General features: G+C 47.0%; 1 pseudogene; it reads left to right on the top strand.

Annotated features, from left to right (window-relative positions):
* The first annotated feature begins 19,403 nt into the window (after positions 1-19,403).
* Positions 19,404-19,610, top strand: LOC142262744 (U2 spliceosomal RNA; annotated as a pseudogene).
* The last annotated feature ends 3,332 nt before the right edge of the window (positions 19,611-22,942 follow it).

Below are 22,942 nucleotides of genomic sequence, written 5' to 3' on the forward strand. Positions count from 1 at the left end.
TTTTTTCACACACCTTTGGATGACTGATTTTCAACATTTTTCAAATGTGCACATTCTTTGGTTAAATCTAAAAAAAAAAAATTTGATGTTAAAAAAAAGTCATGCCTTATTTTGTTTTTTTTTTACATTTTATCCCTTTCTTTTAACTAATAGTGTTACAATTATGACGCTAGCGTTTTGTGAAGGGAATGCTTTGCCTACTTCCGTGACTATGGCCTTCCGGAACTGCTGCATTTTGGCTGACCTCTCCGCCTCGGGAATAAGAGACATAAAGTTCTCCTTGTAGCGTGGGTCTAACAGTGTTACCAACCAGTAATGATTGTCGGCCAAGATGTTCTTAACGCGAGGGTCACGAGACAGGCAGCTTACCATAAAGTCATCCATGTGTGCCAGACTCTTAACAGCCATCACTTCAGTATCCAGACCAACACGATGACTGAACATGCTGTCCTCCTCCTTCTCCTCCTCCTCCTCCTCCTCATCTACCCTGTCCTCTGGCCAGCCACGCTGAACTGAGCATATGACTGGTATGCATGTCATATCCTCAATTTGGCCGGAGAGTTGCTCCATGTCTTCATCCTCCTCCTCGTCATAGTCCTCCACTGCACGTTGTGATGAGACGAGGCTGGGCTGTGTGTTATCACCCACACCCACTACTGTTTCTTGCTCCAACTCATCGTGTTCCGCCTGCAATGCATCATGTTTGGTTTTGAGCAGAGACCGTTTTAGAAGGCAGAGAAGCGGTATGGTGACGCTAATAATGGCGTCATCGCCGCTCACCATCTTGGTGGAGTCCTCAAAGTTTTGGAGGATGGTACATAGGTCGGACATCCATCTCCACTCCTCAGGTGTTATGTGTGGAGTTTGACCCATTTCCCGACGGCTTAGGTGATGCAGGTACTCAACAACTGCCCTCTTCTGCTCACATATCCTGATCAACATGTGCAGAGTTGAATTCCAACTCGTTGGGACATCACACACCAGTCTGTGAGCCGGAAGATGCAAACGACGCTGAAAGCCGGCAAGGCCGGCTGAAGCAGTAGGTGACTTTCGAAAATGTGCAGAAAGGTGGCGAACTTTTACCAGCAGATCAGACAGCTCTGGGTATGACTTTAGAAACCGCTGAACCACGAGGTTGAGCACATGGGCCAAGCATGGAACATGTGTCAGCTGGCCTCGCCTCAAAGCCGCCACCAGGTTCCGGCCATTGTCACACACATCCTTTCCTGGCTTTAGGTTCAGAGGTGTGAGCCAGTGATCTGCATGCTGTTTTAGAGCTGTCCACACCTCTTCTGCATTGTGGGGTTTGTCACCTATGCAGATTAGCTTCAGCACAGCCTGTTGCCGCTTCGCCAAGGCAGTGCTGCAGTGCTTCCAGCTTGGGACTGGTGTGGAGGGTAAAGTGGATGAGGATGCGCAGGAGGAGGAGGAGGCTGAAGAGCATGACATTCCGGAGCTGTAGAGTGTGGGTGAAACCCTGACTGAGGTAGGGCCTGCAAACCTTGGTGTGGGAAGGACTTGTTCCGATCCTCGCTCAAACTGGGTCCCCGCTGGGCTGGGCTGGGTCCCTACCCGGCTGGGTAGGGCGTTGTGGGGGGTTTGTCTATCTCCGTTTGAGGTGAGTTTGTTTAAGTTAGCCTTTTCTTTGGCGTTTTTTGGAGCCCTGCGGGTTGGGGAGTTGGTATCGCCCAGTAAGGCATTCCCCGGGGGCTTGGATTGGGGTGACATTATGTCAGTGGAAAACGGAGTTGAATTTTGGATTAGGAAATCGAAAACTGATCAGAGAGGTGTGGGTAGACTAGTCCGTTTGGGGATGGTTGTGGCATCTGATATGTGCCCGTTCAAGTGTCTCGGGAATTTTCAACAGATCCGTCCGAAGGTGTATGGCCCCTTATTATGTCACGAGGATGGGTCCTTTTTATCGAGATACCAATTTGTGAGTGTTTTTAGGGCATGTTTGAAGTCGTTGGGGTTAGATCCGAAGTCTTTCGGATTGGGGCAGCGACGGAGGCCTCTATATGCGGCCTACCGGAGGAGACAGTTAAGCAGATTGGTAGGTGGAAGTCACAGCGCTTTAAGTCGTATGTACGTCCCCAGGTGGTTGTTGGCAATTGAGGGGAAAAGGGGGGGGGGTATTAGGGTAGCAATGGGGGGGGGGGTGAGAGTGTGTGTTTTTTGTCAATTTGGTTTGGTGAGGCAATAAAATGGTGTCGTCTGTACATTTTGTATTGCAGAAGCACCCCCCCTTCCTTCCCTGGTCTGGATCCTTGGCCACTCTTATGTGTATTGGGGAGCCCGACGAGCGGACGTGAGATGGAACGGGAGACAGCTAGGTTTTGAGAAGGACCTGGCTCTCGTGCGATGGCTCAGTGTTCGGGGGTTAGGGTGGAACAGGGTGTTGCAGGAGGTGCATAGATACGCCCGGTTGGACAGACCTCCTGACATCTTAGTGTTGCATGCCGGGGGGAATGATTTGGGTGGGCGTCCTTTTCGAATCTTGATAAAGGACATCAAACATGATTTGTTACGGTTATGGGTGTCGTTTCCAGGTCTAACGATAGTCTGGTCGGAGATAGTAGCGAGAAAGAGTTAGCAGAAAGCGCGGTCAGTTGACAGGTTGAACAAGGCGCGGGCGAAGGTTAATAGGGCGATCTCGAAGTTTGTTAGTCGGAACGGGGGTATAGCAATACGGCATGTTGAGTTGGAAAGGACGAAAGAGGAATTTTGGTTGGCTAACGGGGTACACCTTAATGCGGTGGGAACTGACTTATGGGCTCTTGGCTTGCAGGGAAGTATTAAGAGGGCCCTTTGGTTGCGGGGGGTCTCAGGCACTTGAAGGGTTTCAAGGTGCCTTCGTTGTGGTGTTGTTTATTGGTGGGTCCTTGAAGTTGGTTTAAAATTGGTTCGGGGATTCATCCGGGTATGGATCCCCTCATTGGCAGAATTGATGGTCCCCTGGTGATTTTGGGGGGGAACCCCGACGGGGTATGTCGGGGCCCCTGGGGGTGTGGTTGGGGTTGACGGAGGATTAACCCTTACCATTTGGTGCTCCTGAGCCAGTGTGGGTAACGGCTGGGAGCAAGTTGAGGTTTTTTATTGCTCGGTTATGGGAATCACCAGGGTTTTGGTAGCTTCAAGGACCTTACCACATTGCAAATTTTATTGGTTATGTATTCTTGTTAATAAAATGGCTGCTATGGCCAAAATTATCCAAAGATAAATTTGTGTCTGTGTAATTACTTTTAAATAAGAAATGGGAATGGAGGTGTGGGGTATGAAAGGAAGACCGGAGTCAACAATTCCAGGGTCAAGCATGTTTATTTGCGTAAGCTTCGTTCCAGGGTAGAAAGGGTAAGAGTGCCTTTCAGAATTCGAAGTAGTCGGACTGTACGGACCACCAAGAACTGCAGGAGAGCTTGAACATCTTCCAATGGATTTGCGACATCCTCCCTCATCAGTTACGTAGGTAAGCAGGTTCTCAGCATTGCAGCCCATTTGTTGTCTTAAGTTAGTTAAGCGGGGTTAACTAACCTGTCAGTTCAGCCTCAGGTCTAAAGCAGAGGCCTGGACTCCACTCCTTACTCCTCACTCCACAACTCTCCTTAAAAACAACTGACTCCTTTTTCCTGCCCCGGGGTCTCCAGACACCTAGGTGGGCGTTTCCTTCCGTCTGTTCCTGCCCACTGGTGTGCTTGTCTTTCCCTGGGGGAGGTGACTAGGGTTTTCTGGCTGGCTTTGTGTGACTTAGGTGAGGGAAGTTGTTATGCGGGGGCCTATGTGTGACTACCTGCAGTGTCAGGGCGTCACATATGTATGTGTGTATGTCTGCTAAAGGAATCCGCACCGTCATATTTACAAACACAAAATTTTGACTCTATGCACAGAAGAGAGTCATTTTATTTACATGATTTGTGTTTTTTTACTTTTTAAAACTATCGTTAAATGTTAAGTTTTAGTTAGGGATTTATGCTTCTGTCTGTCTCTCTCCCAGTCTCTGTCATCTGTCTGTCTCTGTGTGTCTCTATCTCTATCCATGTCTGTCTGTCTCTCTATCTCTGTCTGTCTCTCTGTGTCTGTCTGTCTCTCTCTCTTTGTGGCTGTCTGTTTCTATGTCTGTCTGTCTCTTTTCCAGGTCTGTCTCTTTTCCAGGTCTGTCTCTTTTCCAGGTCTGTCTCTTTCCCTGTCTGTCTGTCTCTTCCCCTGTCTGTCTCTTCCCCTGTCTGTCTCTTCCCCTGTCTGTCTCTGTATTTCTTTGTCTGTCTCTGTCTGTCTCTTCCCCTGTCTGTCTCTTTCCCTGTCTCTCTCTGCCTGTCTCTCTTTGTCTCTCAAAGCCAACCAGAAAACCCTAGTCACCTCCCCCAGGGAAAGACAGGCACACCAGTGGGCAGGACCAGACGGAAGGAAACGCCCACCTAGGGGTCTGGAGACCCCGGGGCAGGAAAAAGGAGTCAGTTGTTTTTAAGGAGAGTTGTGGAGTGAGGAGTAAGGAGTGGAGTCCAGGCCTCTGCTTTAGACCTGAGGCTGAACTGACAGGTTAGTTAACCCCGCTTAACTAACTTAAGACAACAAATTGGCTGCAATGCTGAGAACCTGCTTACCTACGTAACTGATGAGGGAGGATGTCGCAAATCCATGGGAAGATGTTCAAGCTCTCCTGCAGTTCTTGGTGGTCCGTACAGTCCGACCACTTCGAATTCTGAAAGGCACTCTTACCCTTTCTACCCTGGAACGAAGCTTACGCAAATAAACATGCTTGACCCTGGAATTGTTGACTCCGGTCTTCCTTTCATACCCCACACCTCCATTCCCATTTCTTATTTAAAAGTAATTACACAGACACAAATTTATCTTTGGATAATTTTGGCCATAGCAGCCATTTTATTAACAAGAATACATAACCAATAAAATTTGCAATGTAATAAGGTCCTTGAAGCTACCAAAACCCTGGTGATTCCCATAACTGAGCAATAAAAAACCTCAACTTGCTCCCAGCCGTTACCCACACTGGCTCAGGAGCACCAAATGGTAAGGGTTAATCCTCCGTCAACCACAACCACACCCCCAGGGGCCCCGACATACCCCGTCGGGGTTCCCCCCCAAAATCACCAGGGGACCATCAATTCTGCCAATGAGGGGATCCATACCCGGATGAATCCCCGAACCAATTTTAAACCAACTTCAAGGACCCACCAATAAACAACACCACAACGAAGGCACCTTGAAACCCTTCAAGTGCCTGAGACCCCCCGCAACCAAAGGGCCCTCTCCATACCTCCCTGCAAGCCAAGAGCCCATAAGTCAGTTCCCACCGCATTAAGGTGTACCCCGTCAGCCAACCAAAATTCCTCTTCCGTCCTTTCCAACTCAACATGCCGTATTGCTATACCCCCGTTCCGACTAACAAACTTCGAGATCGCCCTATTAACCTTCGCCCGCGCCTTGTTCAACCTGTCAACTGACCGCGCTTTCTGCCAACTCTTTCTCGCTACTATCTCCGACCAGACTATCGTTAGACCTGGAAACGACACCCATAACCGTAACAAATCATGTTTGATGTCCTTTATCAAGATTCGAAAAGGACGCCCACCTAAATCATTCCCCCCGGCATGCAACACTAAGATGTCAGGAGGTCTGTCCAACCGGGCGTATCTATGCACCTCCTGCAACACCCTGTTCCACCCTAACCCCCGAACACCGAGCCATCGCACAAGAGCCAGGTCCTTCTCAAAACCTAGCTGTCTCCCGTTCCATCTCGCGTCCGCTCGCCGGGCTCCCCAATACACATAAGAGTGGCCAAGGATCCAGACCAGGGAAGGAAGGGGGGGTGCTTCTGCAATACAAAATGTACAGACGACACCATTTTAGTATGGTGACGCTAATAATGGCGTCATCGCCGCTCACCATCTTGGTGGAGTCCTCAAAGTTTTGGAGGATGGTACATAGGTCGGACATCCATCTCCACTCCTCAGGTGTTATGTGTGGAGTTTGACCCATTTCCCGACGACTTAGGTGATGCAGGTACTCAACAACTGCCCTCTTCTGCTCACATATCCTGATCAACATGTGCAGAGTTGAATTCCAACGCGTGGGGACATCACACACCAGTCTGTGAGCCGGAAGATGCAAACGACGCTGAAAGCCGGCAAGGCCGGCTGAAGCAGTAGGTGACTTTCGAAAATGTGCAAACAGGCGGCGAACTTTTACCAGCAGATCAGACAGCTCTGGGTATGACTTTAGAAACCGCTGAACCACGAGGTTGAGCACATGGGCCATGCATGGAACATGTGTCAGCTGGCGCCGCCACCAGGTTCCGGCCATTGTCACACACAACCTTTCCTGGCTTTAGGTTCAGAGGTGTGAGCCAGTGATCTGCATGCTGTTTTAGAGCTGTCCACACCTCTTCTGCATTGTGGGGTTTGTCACCTATGCAGATTAGCTGCAGCACAGCCTGTTGCCGCTTCGCCGAGGCAGTGCTGCAGTGCTTCCAGCTTGGGACTGGTGTGGAGGGTAAAGTGGATGTGGATGCGCAGGAGGAAGAGGAGGCTGAAAAGCATGACATTCCGGAGCTGTAGAGTGTGGGTGAAACCCTGACTGAGGTAGGGCCTGCAAACCTTGGTGTGGGAAGGACTTGTTCCGTTCCTCGCTCAAACTGGGTCCCAGCTGGGCTGGGCTGGGTCCCTACCCGGTTGGGTAGGGCGTTGTGGGGGGTTTGTCTATCTCCGTTTGAGGTGAGTTTGTTTAAGTTAGCCTTTTCTTTGGCGATTTTTGGAGCCCTGCGGGTTGGGGAGTTGGTATCGCCCAGTAAGGCGTTCCCCGGGGGCTTGGATTGGGGTGACATTATGTCAGTGGAAAACGGAGTTGAATTTTGGATTAGGAAATCGAAAACTGATCAGAGAGGTGTGGGTAAACTAGTCCGTTTGGGGATGGTTGTGGCATCTGATATGTGCCCGTTCAAGTGTCTCGGGAATTTTCAACAGATCCGTCCGAAGGTGGATGGCCCCTTATTATGTCACGAGGATGGGTCCTTTTTATCGAGATACCAATTTGTGAGTGTTTTTAGGGCATGTTTGAAGTCGTTGGGGTTAGATCCGAAGTCTTTCGGATTGGGGCAGCGAAGGAGGCCTCTATATGCGGCCTACCGGAGGAGACAGTTAAGCAGATTGGTAGGTGGAAGTCGCAGCGCTTTAAGTCGTATGTACGTCCCCAGGTGGTTGTTGGCAATTGAGGGGAAAAGGGGGGGGTATTAGGGTAGCAATGGGGGGGGTGAGAGTGTGTGTTTTTTGTCAATTTGGTTTGGTGAGTCAATAAAATGGTGTCGTCTGTACATTTTGTATTGCAGAAGCACCCCCCCTTCCTTCCCTGGTCTGGATCCTTGGCCACTCTTATGTGTATTGGGGAGCCCGACGAACGGACGCGAGATGGAACGGGAGACAGCTAGGTTTTGAGAAGGACCTGGCTCTCGTGCGATGGCTCGGTGTTCGGGGGTTAGGGTGGAACAGGGTGTTGCAGGAGGTGCATAGATACGCCCGGTTGGACAGACCTCCTGACATCTTAGTGTTGCATGCCGGGGGGAATGATTTGGGTGGGCGTCCTTTTCGAATCTTGATAACGGACATCAAACATGATTTGTTACGGTTATGGGTGTCGTTTCCAGGTCTAACGATAGTCTGGTCGGAGATAGTAGCGAGAAAGAGTTGGCAGAAAGCGCGGTCAGTTGACAGGTTGAACAAGGCGCGGGCGAAGGTTAATAGGGCGATCTCGAAGTTTGTTAGTCGGAACGGGGGTATAGCAATACGGCATGTTGAGTTGGAAAGGACGGAAGAGGAATTTTGGTTGGCTGACGGGGTACACCTTAATGCGGTGGGAACTGACTTATGGGCTCTTGGCTTGCAGGGAGGTTTTGAGAGGGCCCTTTGCTTGCGGGGGGTCTCAGGCACTTGAAGGGTTTCAAGGTGCCTTCGTTGTGGTGTTGTTTATTGGTGGGTCCTTGAAGTTGGTTTAAAATTGGTTCGGGGATTCATCCGGGTATGGATCCCCTCATTGGCAGAATTGATGGTCCCCTAGTGATTTTGGGGGGGAACCCCGACGGGGTATGTCGGGGCCCCTGGGGGTGTGGTTGGGGTTGACGGAGGATTAACCCTTACCATTTGGTGCTCCTGAGTCAGTGTGGGTAACGGCTGGGAGCAAGTTGAGGTTTTTTATTGCTCGGTTATGGGAATCACCAGGGTTTTGGTAGCTTCAAGGACCTTACCACATTGCAAATTTTATTGGTTATGTATTCTTGTTAATAAAATGGCTGCTATGGCCAAAATTATCCAAAGATAAATTTGTGTCTGTGTAATTACTTTTAAATAAGAAATGGGAATGGAGGTGTGGGGTATGAAAGGAAGACCGGAGTCAACAATTCCAGGGTCAAGCATGTTTATTTGCGTAAGCTTCGTTCCAGGGTAGAAAGGGTAAGAGTGCCTTTCAGAATTCGAAGTGGTCGGACTGTACGGACCACCAAGAACTGCAGGAGAGCTTGAACATCTTCCCATGGATTTGCGACATCCTCCCTCATCAGTTACGTAGGTAAGCAGGTTCTCAGCATTGCAGCCCATTTGTTGTCTTAAGTTAGTTAAGCGGGGTTAACTAACCTGTCAGTTCAGCCTCAGGTCTAAAGCAGAGGCCTGGACTCCACTCCTTACTCCTCACTCCACAACTCTCCTTAAAAACAACTGACTCCTTTTTCCTGCCCCGGGGTCTCCAGACCCTTAGGTGGGCGTTTCCTTCCGTCTGGTCCTGCCCACTGGTGTGCCTGTCTTTCCCTGGGGGAGGTGACTAGGGTTTTCTGGTTGGCTTTGTGTGACTTAGGTGAGGGAAGTTGTTATGCGGGGGCCTATGTGTGACTACCTGCAGTGTCAGGGCGTCACATATGTATGTGTGTATGTCTGCTAAAGGAATCCGCACCGTCATATTTACAAACACAAAATTTTCACTCTATGCACAGAAGAGAGTCATTCTATTTACATGATTTGTGTTTTTTTACCTTTTAAAACTATCATTAAATGTTAAGTTTTAGTTAGGGATTTATGCTTCTGTCTGTCTCTCTCCCAGTCTCTGTCATCTGTCTGTCTCTGTGTGTCTCTATCTCTATCCATGTCTGTCTGTCTCTCTATCTCTGTCTGTCTCTCTGTGTCTGTCTGTCTTTCTCTCTTTGTGGCTGTCTGTTTCTATGTCTGTCTGTCTCTTTTCCAGGTCTGTCTCTTTTCCAGGTCTGTCTCTTTCCCTGTCTGTCTGTCTCTTCCCCTGTCTGTCTCTTCCCCTGTCTGTCTCTTCCCCTGTCTGTCTCTGTATTTCTTTGTCTGTCTCTTCCCTTGTCTGTCTCTTTCCCTGTCTCTCTCTGCCTGTCTCTCTTTGTCTCTCTCTGTCTGACTCATTCCCCGTTTGTCTCTTTCCCTGTCTATCTCTGTATTTCTTTGTCTGTCTCTATCTGTCTGTCTCTCTCTGTCTGTCTCTTCCCCTGTCTGTCTGTTTCCCTGTCGGTCTGCCTTTTCTCCTGCCTGTCTCTGTATGTTTGTCTTTGTCTGTTTCCCTATCTGCCTCTGTCTCTTTCTCTGTCTCTGTCTGTCTGCCTTTTTTCCCTGTCTATCTCTGTCTGTCTCTTTCCCTGTCTGCCTCTGTCTGTTTGTCTCTGTCTCTTTCCCTGTCTGTCTATGCCTATCTGTCTCTGTCTGTTTGTCTCTCAGTCTGTGTCTGTCTCTCTCTATCTGTCTCCCCACTGACATCATATTATCTCACACATAAGCTTCTTATACTATGAATGTCCTTTGTTCCTATAGCAACCAATCACAGCTGCTATTAATAACTTGCAGCTCCCACCTCCATTCAGTTTAATGGAGGCAGGTTTTTTGGAGAGTAACTGTAAAGGTTAAATGTTCCTGTTAAAACATAGTCTACAACGTTCCCTGAGTCACATGAGGTGTCTGCAAAATTTTGTGTTTGTAAATATGACGGTGCGGATTCCTTTAGCAGACATACACACATACATATGTGACGCCCTGACACTGCAGATAGTCACACATAGGCCCCCGCATAACAACTTCCCTCACCTAAGTCACACAAAGCCAACCAGAAAACCCTAGTCACCTCCCCTAGGGAAAGACAGGCACACCAGTGGGCAGGACCAGACGGAAGGAAACGCCCACCTAGGGGTCTGGAGACCCCGGGGCAGGAAAAAGGAGTCAGTTGTTTTTAAGGAGAGTTGTGGAGTGAGGAGTAAGGAGTGGAGTCCAGGCCTCTGCTTTAGACCTGAGGCTGAACTGACAGGTTAGTTAACCCCGCTTAACTAACTTAAGACAACAAATGGGCTGCAATGCTGAGAACCTGCTTACCTACGTAACTGATGAGGGAGGATGTCGCAAATCCATGGGAAGATGTTCAAGCTCTCCTGCAGTTATTGGTGGTCCGTACAGTCTGACCACTTCGAATTCTGAAAGGCACTCTTACCCTTTCTACTCTGGAACGAAGCTTACGCAAATAAACATGCTTGACCCTGGAATTGTTGACTCCGGTCTTCCTTTCATACCCCACACCTCCATTCCCATTTCTTATTTAAAAGTAATTACACAGACACAAATTTATCTTTGGATAATTTTGGCCATAGCAGCCATTTTATTAACAAGAATACATAACCAATTAAATTTGCAATGTGGTAAGGTCCTTGAAGCTACCAAAACCCTGGTGATTCCCATAACCGAGCAATAAAAAACCTCAACTTGCTCCCAGCCGTTACCCACACTGGCTCAGGAGCACCAAATTATAAGGGTTAATCCTCCGTCAACCCCAACCACACCCCCAGGGGCCCCGACATACCCCGTCGGGGTTCCCCCCCAAAATCACCAGGGGACCATCAATTCTGCCAATGAGGGGATCCATACCCGGATGAATCCCCGAACCAATTTTAAACCAACTTCAAGGACCCACCAATAAACAACACCACAACGAAGGCACCTTGAAACCCTTCAAGTGCCTGAGACCCCCCGCAACCAAAGGGCCCTCTTAATACTTCCCTGCAAGCCAAGAGCCCATAAGTCAGTTCCCACCGCATTAAGGTGTACCCCGTTAGCCAACCAAAATTCCTCTTCCGTCCTTTCCAACTCAACATGCCGTATTGCTATACCCCCGTTCCGACTAACAAACTTCGAGATCGCCCTATTAACCTTCGCCCGCGCCTTGTTCAACCTGTCAACTGACCGCGCTTTCTGCCAACTCTTTCTCGCTACTATCTCCGACCAGACTATCGTTAGACCTGGAAACGACACCCATAACCGTAACAAATCATGTTTGATGTCCTTTATCAAGATTCGAAAAGGACGCCCACCCAAATCATTCCCCCCGGCATGCAACACTAAGATGTCAGGAGGTCTGTCCAACCGGGCGTATCTATGCACCTCCTGCACCCTAACCCCCGAACACCGAGCCATCGCACGAGAGCCAGGTCTTTCTCAAAACCTAGCTGTCTCCAGTTCCATCTCGCGTCCGCTCGTCGGGCTCCCCAATACACATAAGAGTGGCCAAGGATCCAGACCAGGGAAGGAAGGGGGGGTGCTTCTGCAATACAAAATGTACAGACGACACCATTTTATTGCCTCACCAAACCAAATTGACAAAAAACACACACTCTCACCTCCCCCATTGCTACCCTAATACCCTAATACCCCCCCCTTTTCCCCTCAATTGCCAACAACCACCTGGGGACGTACATACGACTTAAAGCGCTGCGACTTCCACCTACCAATCTGCTTAACTGTCTCCTCCGGTAGGCCGCATATAGAGGCCTTCGTCGCTGCCCCAATCCGAAAGACTTCGGATCTAACCCCAACGACTTCAAACATGCCCTAAAAACACTCACAAATTGGTATCTCGATAAAAAGATATATGTAATAAGGGGCCATCCACCTTCGGACGGATCTGTTGAAAATTCCCGAGACACTTGAACGGGCACATATCAGATGCCACAACCATCCCCAAACGAACTAGTCTACCCACACCTCTCTGATCAGTTTTCGATTTCCTAATCCAAAATTCAACTCCGTTTTCCACTGACATAATGTCACCCCAATCCAAGCCCCCGGGGAACGCCTTACTGGGCGATACCAACTCCCCAACCCGCAGGGCTCCAAAAAACGCCAAAGAAAAGGCTAACTTAAACAAACTCACCTCAAACGGAGATAGACAAACCCCCCACAACGCCCTACCCAGCCGGGTAGGGACCCAGCCCAGCCCAGCTGGGACCCAGTTTGAGCGAGGAACGGAACAAGTCCTTCCCACACCAAGGTTTGCAGGCCCTACCTCAGCCAGGGTTTCACCCACACTCTACAGCTCCGGAATGTCATGCTCTTCAGCCTCCTCCTCCTCCTGCGCATCCTCATCCACTTTACCCTCCACACCAGTCCCAAGCTGGAAGCACTGCAGCACTGCCTCGGCGAAGCGGCAACAGGCTGTGCTGCAGCTAATCTGCATAGGTGACAAACCCCACAATGCAGAAGAGGTGTGGACAGCTCTAAAACAGCATGCAGATCACTGGCTCACACCTCTGAACCTAAAGCCAGGAAAGGTTGTGTGTGACAATGGCCGGAACCTGGTGGCGGCTTTGAGGCGAGGCCAGCTGACACATGTTCCATGCGTGGCCCATGTGCTCAACCTCGTGGTTCAGCGGTTTCTAAACTCATACCCAGAGCTGTCTGATCTGCTGGTAAAAGTTCACCGCCTGTCTGCACATTTTCGAAAGTCACCTACTGCTTCAGCCGGCCTTGCCGGCTTTCAGCGTCATTTGCATCTTCCGGCTCACAGACTGGTGTGTGATGTCCCCACGCATTGGAATTCAACTCTGCACATGTTGATCAGGATATGTGAGCAGAAGAGGGCAGTTGTTGAGTACCTGCATCACCTAAGCCATCGGGAAATGGGTCAAACTCCACACATAACACCTGAGGAGTGGAGATGGATGTCCGACCTATGTACCATCCTCCAAAACTTTGAGGACTCCACCAAGATGGTGAGCGGCGATGACGCCATTATTAGCGTCACCATACCGCTTCTCTGCCTTCTAAAACGGTCTCTGCTCAAAACCAAACATGATGCATTGCAGGCGGAACACGATGAGTTGGAGCAAGAAACAGTAGTGGGTGTGGGTGATAACACACAGCCCAGCCTCGTCTCATCACAACGTGCAGTGGAGGACTATGACGAGGAGGAAGATGAAGACATGGAGCAACTCTCCGACCAAATTGAGGATATGACATGCATACCAGTCATATGCTCAGTTCAGCGTGGCTGGCCAGAGGACAGGGTAGATGAGGAGGAGGAGGAGGAGAAGGAGGAGGACAGCATGTTCAGTCATCGTGTTGGTCTGGATATTGAAGTGATGGCTGTTAAGAGTCTGGCGCACATGGATGACTTTATGGTAAGCTGCCTGTCTCGTGACCCTCGCGTTAAGAACATCTTGGCCGACAATCATTACTGGTTGGTAACACTGTTAGACCCACGCTACAAGGAGAACTTTATGTCTCTTATTCCCGAGGCGGAGAGGTCAGCCAAAATGCAGCAGTTCTGGAAGGCCATAGTCACGGAAGTAGGCAAAGCATTCCCTTCACAAAACGCTAGCGTCATAATTGTAACACTATTAGTTAAAAGAAAGGGATAAAATGTAAAAAAAACAAAATAAGGCATAACTTTTTTTTAACATCAATTTTTTTTTTTTAGATTTAACCAAAGAATGTGCACATTTGTTATAATAAACAAGTGAAAAATGTTGAAAATCAGTCATCCAAAGGTGTGTGAAAAAAAATATATATATGGTACCAATAAAAATGTCACTTTGTCCTGCAAAGAATGCAGCCCCCCACATTATTTTTTTCCTCTGTGCGGCCCATACACCCAGCCGAGTTTGAGACCCCCTGCCTTACACTATATAGATATCATGTTCATTCCCCATCTATCTTGCTCAGGAGAGCATCTCCCTCCCCCGGCACCAAGAGCAGCTCATACTAAATTGTTACATTGACTAGTAACACTGCACACAGAAATGCACCTTAATATTCCACTGTTAACCCTTTCCTCCCAGCAGTAACACACAACTCCTCACCTTGATATCATGGTGATTTATGGTCAGAATGACTTCAATGCGATCAGTGATTTCTATTCTAGCTCTGCTCACATAGATTTTATATCCACACTCAACTATAGGCCGTTCTTCATATTTTGGGGGTTTTTAGTCAGATATACTAGTTTGTGCCTGTATAGTATTGGTGTAGATGGGAGTGTAGGGCATGGGTTACATGGCACTGTGGTGGGATACTGATGGGAGGTATTGGTGCTGTGTTTGATGCTTCTACTGGGTATTTTCCTACAAATACTGGAACAACTCACTGCTTAGAATGATCCTTCCCAGCTCTATAATATATTATATATACCCCACAATGCAGGCTCACACACACATTTGTCTCAAGTGTGTTGTAGGGACACAGATACAGTCTTGGTCATGTGACTAAAGGCTACTTTACACACTGCGATATCGGTCCTGATATGGCTAGTGTGGGTACCCGCCCCCATCTGTTGCGCGACACGGGCAAATCGCTGCCCATGCTGCACAACACCGAACAGAACCAGTCACACATACTTACCTGCCCGGCGACGTCACTGTGACCGGCGAACCGCCTCCTTTCTAAGGGGGCGGTCCGTGCGGCGTCACAGCAACGTCACTGAGCGACCGCCCAATAGCAGTGGAGGGGCGGAGATGAGTGGCCGGAACATCCCGCCCATCTCCTTCCTTCCTCATAGCGGCTGGGAGGCAGGTAAGGAGAGGTTCCTCGTTTCTGCGGTGTCACACGGAGCAATGTGTGCTGCCGCAGGAGCGACGAACTACATCGTTACTGCTGCAGTAACGATAATCGAGAATGGAGACCCATGTCACCGATGAGCGATTTTGCACGTTTTTGCAGCGATGCAAAATCGCTCATCGGTGTCACACGCAGCAACATCGCTAATGCGGCCGGATGTGCGTCACAAATTCCGTGACCCCAACGACTCCGCATTAGCGATGTCGCAGCGTGTAAAGCCCCCTTTAGTGGGAGTGGTGTACAGGGTCTTAGCAGTAAAGAGTATTCCATATTTCTGCCAGATACCCACAGAGATATTGAAATCTGAAAAAAGAGACTTCTGCTCATTGAAGGTAAGAACTGCTCACATAGCGTTCAAATCCACAGCAAACGAGTGCTCTAGCACTGGCATCTCAGCAGGGATATTCCCCTACTACACATGTGTGTCTGGGTCGCTGTGACAGTTTACAGGACATAACTCAGGGCACCTAGACAGAAGGCAGAGGGACTACTTTCTATTTCTGGTGTAGAGCTTAGTACAATATATATATATATACTATTACATGTGACACATGTACCTTGTATTACCATTATTCGCTGTATATGAACCCCTTTTCTCCGGGCATTATTTGTCTATAGCATTTTTCACGAACCTGAGGCAACTGAGAACCCTTCAGTGAAGGAATTCCACTAACCCTCACAATACCAACCAGGGGCCTCCCTGCAGTAACTCAGATAGTTGTACCCATTCTCTTTCCGCATTCTATGTGTTCTTCTTCTTTCTTCTTTTTTTTCTTTTTTCTTCTTTTTATTTCTATCATGTAGTTCAGGGGTTTATAGATATATGTCCTGCATCTCATATTTCCTTTAGTGGTGCTTCTTACCCATTCTCATATCATTTACCCTAGTATTTCATGATCCTGAGGCGACTGAGAACCCTTTAATAAAGGAATCCTTTTTCACTTGAATTGTCAAGTGATACTTACCAGTGACTATCACGTAATGTTACAGGTAGTTGCATTTTCTTCCTCTTCTTTCTCTCCTTTCTTCTTTGTCACACGGTCCATTGTGTTATAGCCCACGTGTCATGATAACACTTGTACCATCTTTTCATTTAGATTCCACCTACAATTATTTACCGATTCCAGTTCTGAAATAGGCTTTCATCATCTACTCACTAGAATTCTCAAGTGCATAAGGTACTGAGACATATACATGTTCACACCATTATAAAGAACAAAGTATAAACATTGAGGTTTTTCTCACACCCATGTTCCTGTGTTCCTGTGTTCTTTGATATGATATGTGTTCATTTCCTTCACTATATAGGATTGCAAGTTTTCCATTTGTACCTTAATGGCAATGACGCTATACAATTGAACACATATCATCCTGTTATCCATATAGGTGTGTATTTACCTGCTTGACTATTTTTGGTTGTTTGATCCAGAATGTTTCTCCAGATAGGTCATGTGGAAATTTTCTTTCCTCAGTACAAATGTTTTCACTATGGCTTTGGAAAAATTTTTTGTATGTGCATCATGGTCATTTGACCCATTGTACTCTCAAGTAGCAATATATTGTACTGTTATGTTGTACTATGTACTAATTACGTGTTTATATGGTTTTGTAACCCTTTATGATCTTAGATAACTTTATCCTTGATAAAGACCTAAAAACAAGGTCGAAACGTTGGATGAATTATCCTTTTGCACAAATAAAGAATTTTCAGCATTCCAAGAGTTCTTTTCTTACGTTATTGATCACTATAGTGTGCCAGAGCTATTTCTATTGAATTGACTCTTATTTTTTCTGAGCACCTGCTATATACACAGTGAGCCAGACATATTCAAGTTTCATTCAGAAGGCAGAGGGAAGCCTTAGCAGCTGAGCCTATATCTTGGCTTGTGAGCATTAGAACAGGCCGGCGATTACAGGGTAACATGAAAAATGTCCAGCTTGCATTATGACTAGAACATGACAATATCCTTTTAAGTACTAACCTATGATGCGTTCCTAAGCAGTTGATGTTATATGTTCTACATTTCATTTTCTGCATACTTTACAAGTAGTAGAATTTGCTTTGATATAGGCAACTGGATTTTCACAATGAAAAGGCAAAGGATAACGCCCGAAAAAGACGCCATACATTATGTCAGTGCCATCACTGACAAACCTGGATTGACCATGAAATACATCAATCCCCTTAAAGGTGAGTTAAAACAAGTTTTAACTAAATTGCCTTAATATTGTCATGCATTAGAATGACTGTCTTAGGTAATGATAAATATTTTCTACAGGAAGAGGAGTGTTTGCTGAAACTGAAATCGAAAAAGGGAGTTTTGTTGCAGAATATCGAGGCGAGCTCACGTATGCACTTACGATGGTAGACAACTACTCGAGATTTATGGTTGTGGTACAAGTCAAAGATCTAATGGCCCATACTGCAGCGAAGGTCTTCCAAGCAAACTTATGCAGACCTCATGGCTACTCAGAGAGAGTCCTCACAGATCAAGGCACTGCCTTTGAAGCGGAAATCTTCAAGGACTTCTGCAGCTTTTACCGATGCAGGAAGATGCGCACTACACCCTACCATGCTCAAACCAATGGTTATCAACCTGCTCAGGACTTTACCCCATATTCCAGATGTGGCCTTACAAGTGATTTATAGAGGGTTAACAATACGTTGGGATCACCGGATCTAATCTCCCTTTTTATACACCCTAAAATCTTGTTTGCTTTAGAATAAACAATAACATCATAAAGGTATAGCAGTACCGTTTCAAAGTTTCGGTGTCCCAAGCAGCATTCCATCAGCCTCTGGAAGGTTCCTGGCAAATTGCACAGCTCGAAGGGCATGCTTTTGAACTCGCAGAGACCCATCGGGGTGGCAAAGGCGGTCTTCTCCCGGTCTGCCTCAGCAACGGACACTTGCCAATAGCGACTAGTGAGATCAAGGGTAGAAAAATAATTTGCAGTTCTCAATGCAGCTAGCTATTCCTCAATACAGGGGAGTGGTGCTGTCCTTCTTCTTTAACAGGACCAACGGAGCTGCCCAGAGGCTACAACTGTCACGGATAACCCCAGCCTCCTTCATGTTGCTCAACATGTCCTTGGTACACTGGTAATGTGCAGGTAGTTTTGGCTTATATCTCTCTTTGATGGGTGGGTGTGCACTTGTGGGGATGTAGTGTTTGACCCCTTTTATTCTTCAAAAGTCTAGCGGATGTTTGCTGAAGACTTGCTCGTATTCTTGCACTAGCCTGTAGACCCCCTTCTTGTGATGTGAAGGTGTGGAGTCAGTGCCTACGTGTAATTCCTTACACCACTCCTCTGGCTGACTTGGTGAGCTGTCACTGAATGGGTGGGCTGAAGCAATGGTGGATGCTGCTGTTTGGATAGCATGTGTATCTACTGAGAACAGCTTATCAATGGTGGCAAATCGGAGCAGCTTAATCTCTTGCTCTCCGCAGTTCAACACTCTCATGGGCACTCTTCCCTTCCATATTAATGAATAAAACTATGATGTAAATAGCATATAGATACCCCACAAATGCAGATAAAAGTAGGTTATGGGAAAAGGGGGAAGAGAGAAACAGGAAAATAGTGGAATAAAGTATACCTTCCAGGTGGGAGAGGAAATGGCAGCACAGCCAGTGGAGGTGAAGCAAGGGGAGCCTGCAACTAAAGAGTTGAGAGCGTTATCACATGGTGACTGAGCCTGATTGTAACGGGAGCATAGAGGTGCCGATCCTGTCTTACCTGCGTTGGTGTAGAAGTGGGTGTCCTGTGGTGGAGTCAGCTGTGTGCAGTGGTGGCCGTGGGTTCTTTTATGTGCGACCGTAGTAATAGCTGCGCCCACTTCCTGTATGGGAGTGGAATGCAGTGAGACTAATGGAACGCACGCCTGCGCATTTGTGTTTAACGTCGCGCATGTGCAGAACGGAGAAAAGGCTGCGCTCACTTCCTAATGAAAGGGAGTGAGACGCAGCTGGGAAGGGAAGGGAAAAGATTAGGGTTTGGGGATGATGAAAGGGCTTTCTACGGGCAAGGATGGCAAAGGGTGGCAGTGACGGAAAGTCAGGCAGCCTGTCCTGTCCTGTCCTGTCCGTCCGTCTTTTTGTATCATGAATTGGAAAGACTGCAAGGGGGAGGGGAGGTGCTTGGAGGAGGAGGAGTTATTCAGATTAATTGCAGTGGGCGGCGGCTGCAAAAAGCATCATTCTTCTTGTTTTTGCTCTGCAAAACAGCCTTTTCAAGGGTTGGCTTGGGTGACAAAATGTCTTCTGTAGGCGTGGGTTTGTCTCCCTCTCCCTAAGATGTGTCCGGTATAGGCCAGGGTGCCACTCAAGGCCGTAACCAATTCGGGTTATAGCTTCTCGGCCTTTTGGCTAAGATCAAGTGTAGTTTCGGAGGACGCTACCTTGGTCGGTACTGGAAGGTGCCTGGGATTGCACGTCTGCCGGCCTTGAGGAAGTGTGTGCGCCTTCTGGTGACACATAGCCCTCTTGTGCCTGGACGGTTCCCAGGCAACGGGAGGCGATCACCTTTGTTATTTTGAAGTCCTACTGATAAACAGAAAAAAAAAAAAATTAAATCTGTTCTTATCAGTTTAATATCTGATACGTCCCCTCTCTGGGGACCATATATTAAATGGATTTTTAGAACAAGGAGATGGAAAAAATCTTGCTCTGTCCACTCCACGCATTGACCTGGTATTGCAGTACCTCCAGGACCGGTGCACCCCTTCTTAACCCAGTTTCCAAAAGCAGAACTCAATTCACCTGATTCAAATGAGCCCCATTAGTGAATTGAAAGAAAGCAAAAACTTTATATGCACCTCAATTTGGCCAATTCACTTTTCACACTTTCACCCTTTTTTTTATCTTTCACACCTTTTACTTGCTTTATTGATGCAAAAGCTGTGCCAAATAGCAAACTCATCTCCACTCAACTTGACCAACTCTGCTATGTCCCGTGCAGTATCTTATTCTCAGTCTTATCTAGATCATTTGCAATTGAATAGAATAGATCCCTTTTGGACACATTGGATTCAGCTGCTGCAGTGACTGCAGGTGTTAGAAGATGCAGACTTGGCATCAGGTGCTGTCTATCAGATTCCACTCCAATTAAAGCTTCCATTGTTTTTCGGTGTTTTCTTTGAGCAATGATGATGTCTTTAGTGATCTGTTGGCTCCCTCTCCTGGAGGAAGAGTTTGCTTGCTCTTGGACTTTCAAAAAGAGAGGTCATGATAGACATTTAGCTTCTGAGCCCAATTGGGGACAGTCATGGGTGATGAATATTTTGCAACCTGCTGCGAAGCCTGATACCGCAATATAAGGAACGTCAAATACTAAGAATGGGCGGCCTATGAAAGAATTAGTACTTTCATTAAGCATACTTAAACGGCTAATTGGGAATAGACAAACTGTAAAAAGCCCTCTGAGAAAGCCCCTCTCTAACCTTTGTTAGTAAGCTTTTCTGTAGTCTGCCTGTTGATGTATTTTCCGTTTGAACAGTGCACAACATGAAGTGACGGAACACTGGCTTGTCACAATGTCCCCCGCTGACATCACAATAGCGCTGCTGCCTAGAAAGCCAGCTGCGCAGCAGAAGTTGCTCTTTGGGTGGGATGGTGGGCTAATGTATCTATTCCTGCTTGGTGTGAGTTTGACATGATCTAGAGCAACGAGTTCCAGCGGCTAGCGGTTGATTATTGGCTGTAATGGGGCTTTCTGGCTGGTGCCAGCCTTTCTTCTTAGCACACAGGAACCACAATCCCTACACCATGCTTCGATGGATTCTCTCATCCCAGCCCAGTAAAACTACATATTTCACACAGTTATAAGCAGCCCATGGGCATTCACCTGGATTAAAACCCATAACAGCTCATAGACCAAACAATCAATCTACCACTGGACCAAAGACAGGAAGCTAAATCCACTGCCTGCGGTAACTAACTTAATCCTATAGTCTACTCACACAACAAACCCAAGAGAAAGGAAAAAAACATGGCTTCGATTATCCATCCAATGAAAACGCATAACCATTGTGAGCCATTGGACAATGCAATTGCACACATGGTGACATGGTGCACGGCCCAATGAATCAAGTCTGTACTTCATATTCACGGTTTAAGCCCTTGGGTTCTAATGTGTCCAGAGTACATATCCAGAAAGATTCCCTTTCTTTGTGCTAAGCACAAGTCAACAATACGTTGTAAGCAGATTCTATTACCAGTCCCACACCATTTTGTGACGCATAATCGCACAGTGGCCCAATTAAGATTCCAAGTCATCGAACATGTCCCAGCCATACGCAGAGGAGGCGATAGAATTAGGAAGCTCAAAGAAAGGGAATCTTTCTGGATATATACTCTGGGCACGTTGGAACCCAAGGGCTTAAACCATGAATATGAAGAACCGACTTGATTCATTGGGCCGTGCACATTTTTTCTAACGCCCGGTTCTTTTTCGTGTTCACACTATATATGGTTCCACTATGTATGGAGTTCCATTCTTCCTTGTTTTTTATTTGTCATGTTTGTCTGATTACCTTGTCTAACAGTTTTTTCTCCCCTTTCTTTACCTTCCAGGTTCCCATAGTCACGTGAAATATCCCTGTTGCACTTGATTACGGCTCACTATTCACTATAGGATGTCTTATATCTAACATCACACTCTCACCCATCAGCACTCTATAGGTTTGTATAAGGTATGCGCTTACACATCCGGTCCTCCATAGGTATTTCCACTTATGTAGCACTATCCCTATGATCACTCATAACTCATACCCTTGTAGTCAATTACAGCCTCCTCTCTCCCCTCTCCCCTTCTCCCTTTCCATCTATAATTTTGCCAGTACAATATTAGTTTACATTAGGCACACACTCACATATTCCTTTCCTTAGTGACTTATTGTAATTCACATTCGCATACAATTCTCTATGCCTGCCCCATTACTACATTCATAACTACTTGACCCTATCCTGATACCCCTTGTCTCACCTTGTTGGTCCCTACACCTGTTATCATCTCCTTTCCTGTGTCTGTCTTGTCACACAACACATTTTAGCATATCCCTTGTGCTCCTTATTACCTGTCCTGCCTATAAGAATTATGTCCATTATGTCCATGCATGGCCCAATGAATCAAGTCTGTACTTCATATTCATGGTTTAAGCCTTTGGGTTCCAATGTGCTCAGAGTATATATCCAGAAAGATTCCCTTTCTTTGAGCTTCCTAATTCTATTGCCTCCTCTGCGTATGGCTTGGACATGTTCGATGACTTGGAATCTTAATTGGATCACTGTGTGATTATGCGTCACAAAATGGTGTGGGACTGGTAATAGAATCTGCTTACAATGTATTGTTGACTTGTGTTTAGCTCAAAGAAAGAGAATCTTTCTGGATATGTACTCTGGGCACATTAGAACCCAAGGGCTTAAACCGTGAATATGAAGTAAAGACTTGATTCATTGGGCCGTGCACCATGTCACCATGTGTCCAATTGCATTGTCCAATGGCTCACAATGGTTATGCGTTTTCATTGGATGGATAATCGAAGCCATGTTTTTTTCCTTTCTGTTGGGTTTGTTGTGTGAGTAGCCTATAGGATTAAGTTGGTTACCGCAGGCAGTGGATTTAACTTCCTGTCTTTGGTCCAGTGGTAGATGGATTGTCTGGTCTATGAGCTGTTATTGGTTTGAATGCAGGTGAATGCCCATGGGCTGCTTATGACTGTGTAAAATATGTAGTTTTACTGGGCTGGGATGAGAGAATCCATTGAAGCATGGTGTAGGGATTGTGGTTCCTGTGTGCTAAGAAGAGAGGCTGGCACCAGCCTGAAAGCCCCATTGCAGCCAATAATCACTTAATAACTTTTTCAACTTGTCATCATATGGGAGGCCTTCCATTCCTTGTAGTAGTCTAGTTGCCCGCCCAAAACTGGTTCCCATATTCCAGATGTAGCCTTACAAGTGATTTATAGAGGTGTAACAATACGTTGGGATCACGGGATCTAATCTCCCTTTTTATACACCCTAAAATCTTGTCCCAAGCAGCATTCCATCAGCCTCTGG

This window comes from Anomaloglossus baeobatrachus, unplaced genomic scaffold, assembly GCF_048569485.1.
Source record: "Anomaloglossus baeobatrachus isolate aAnoBae1 unplaced genomic scaffold, aAnoBae1.hap1 Scaffold_2511, whole genome shotgun sequence".
Classification (NCBI taxonomy): Eukaryota; Metazoa; Chordata; class Amphibia; order Anura; family Aromobatidae; genus Anomaloglossus; species Anomaloglossus baeobatrachus.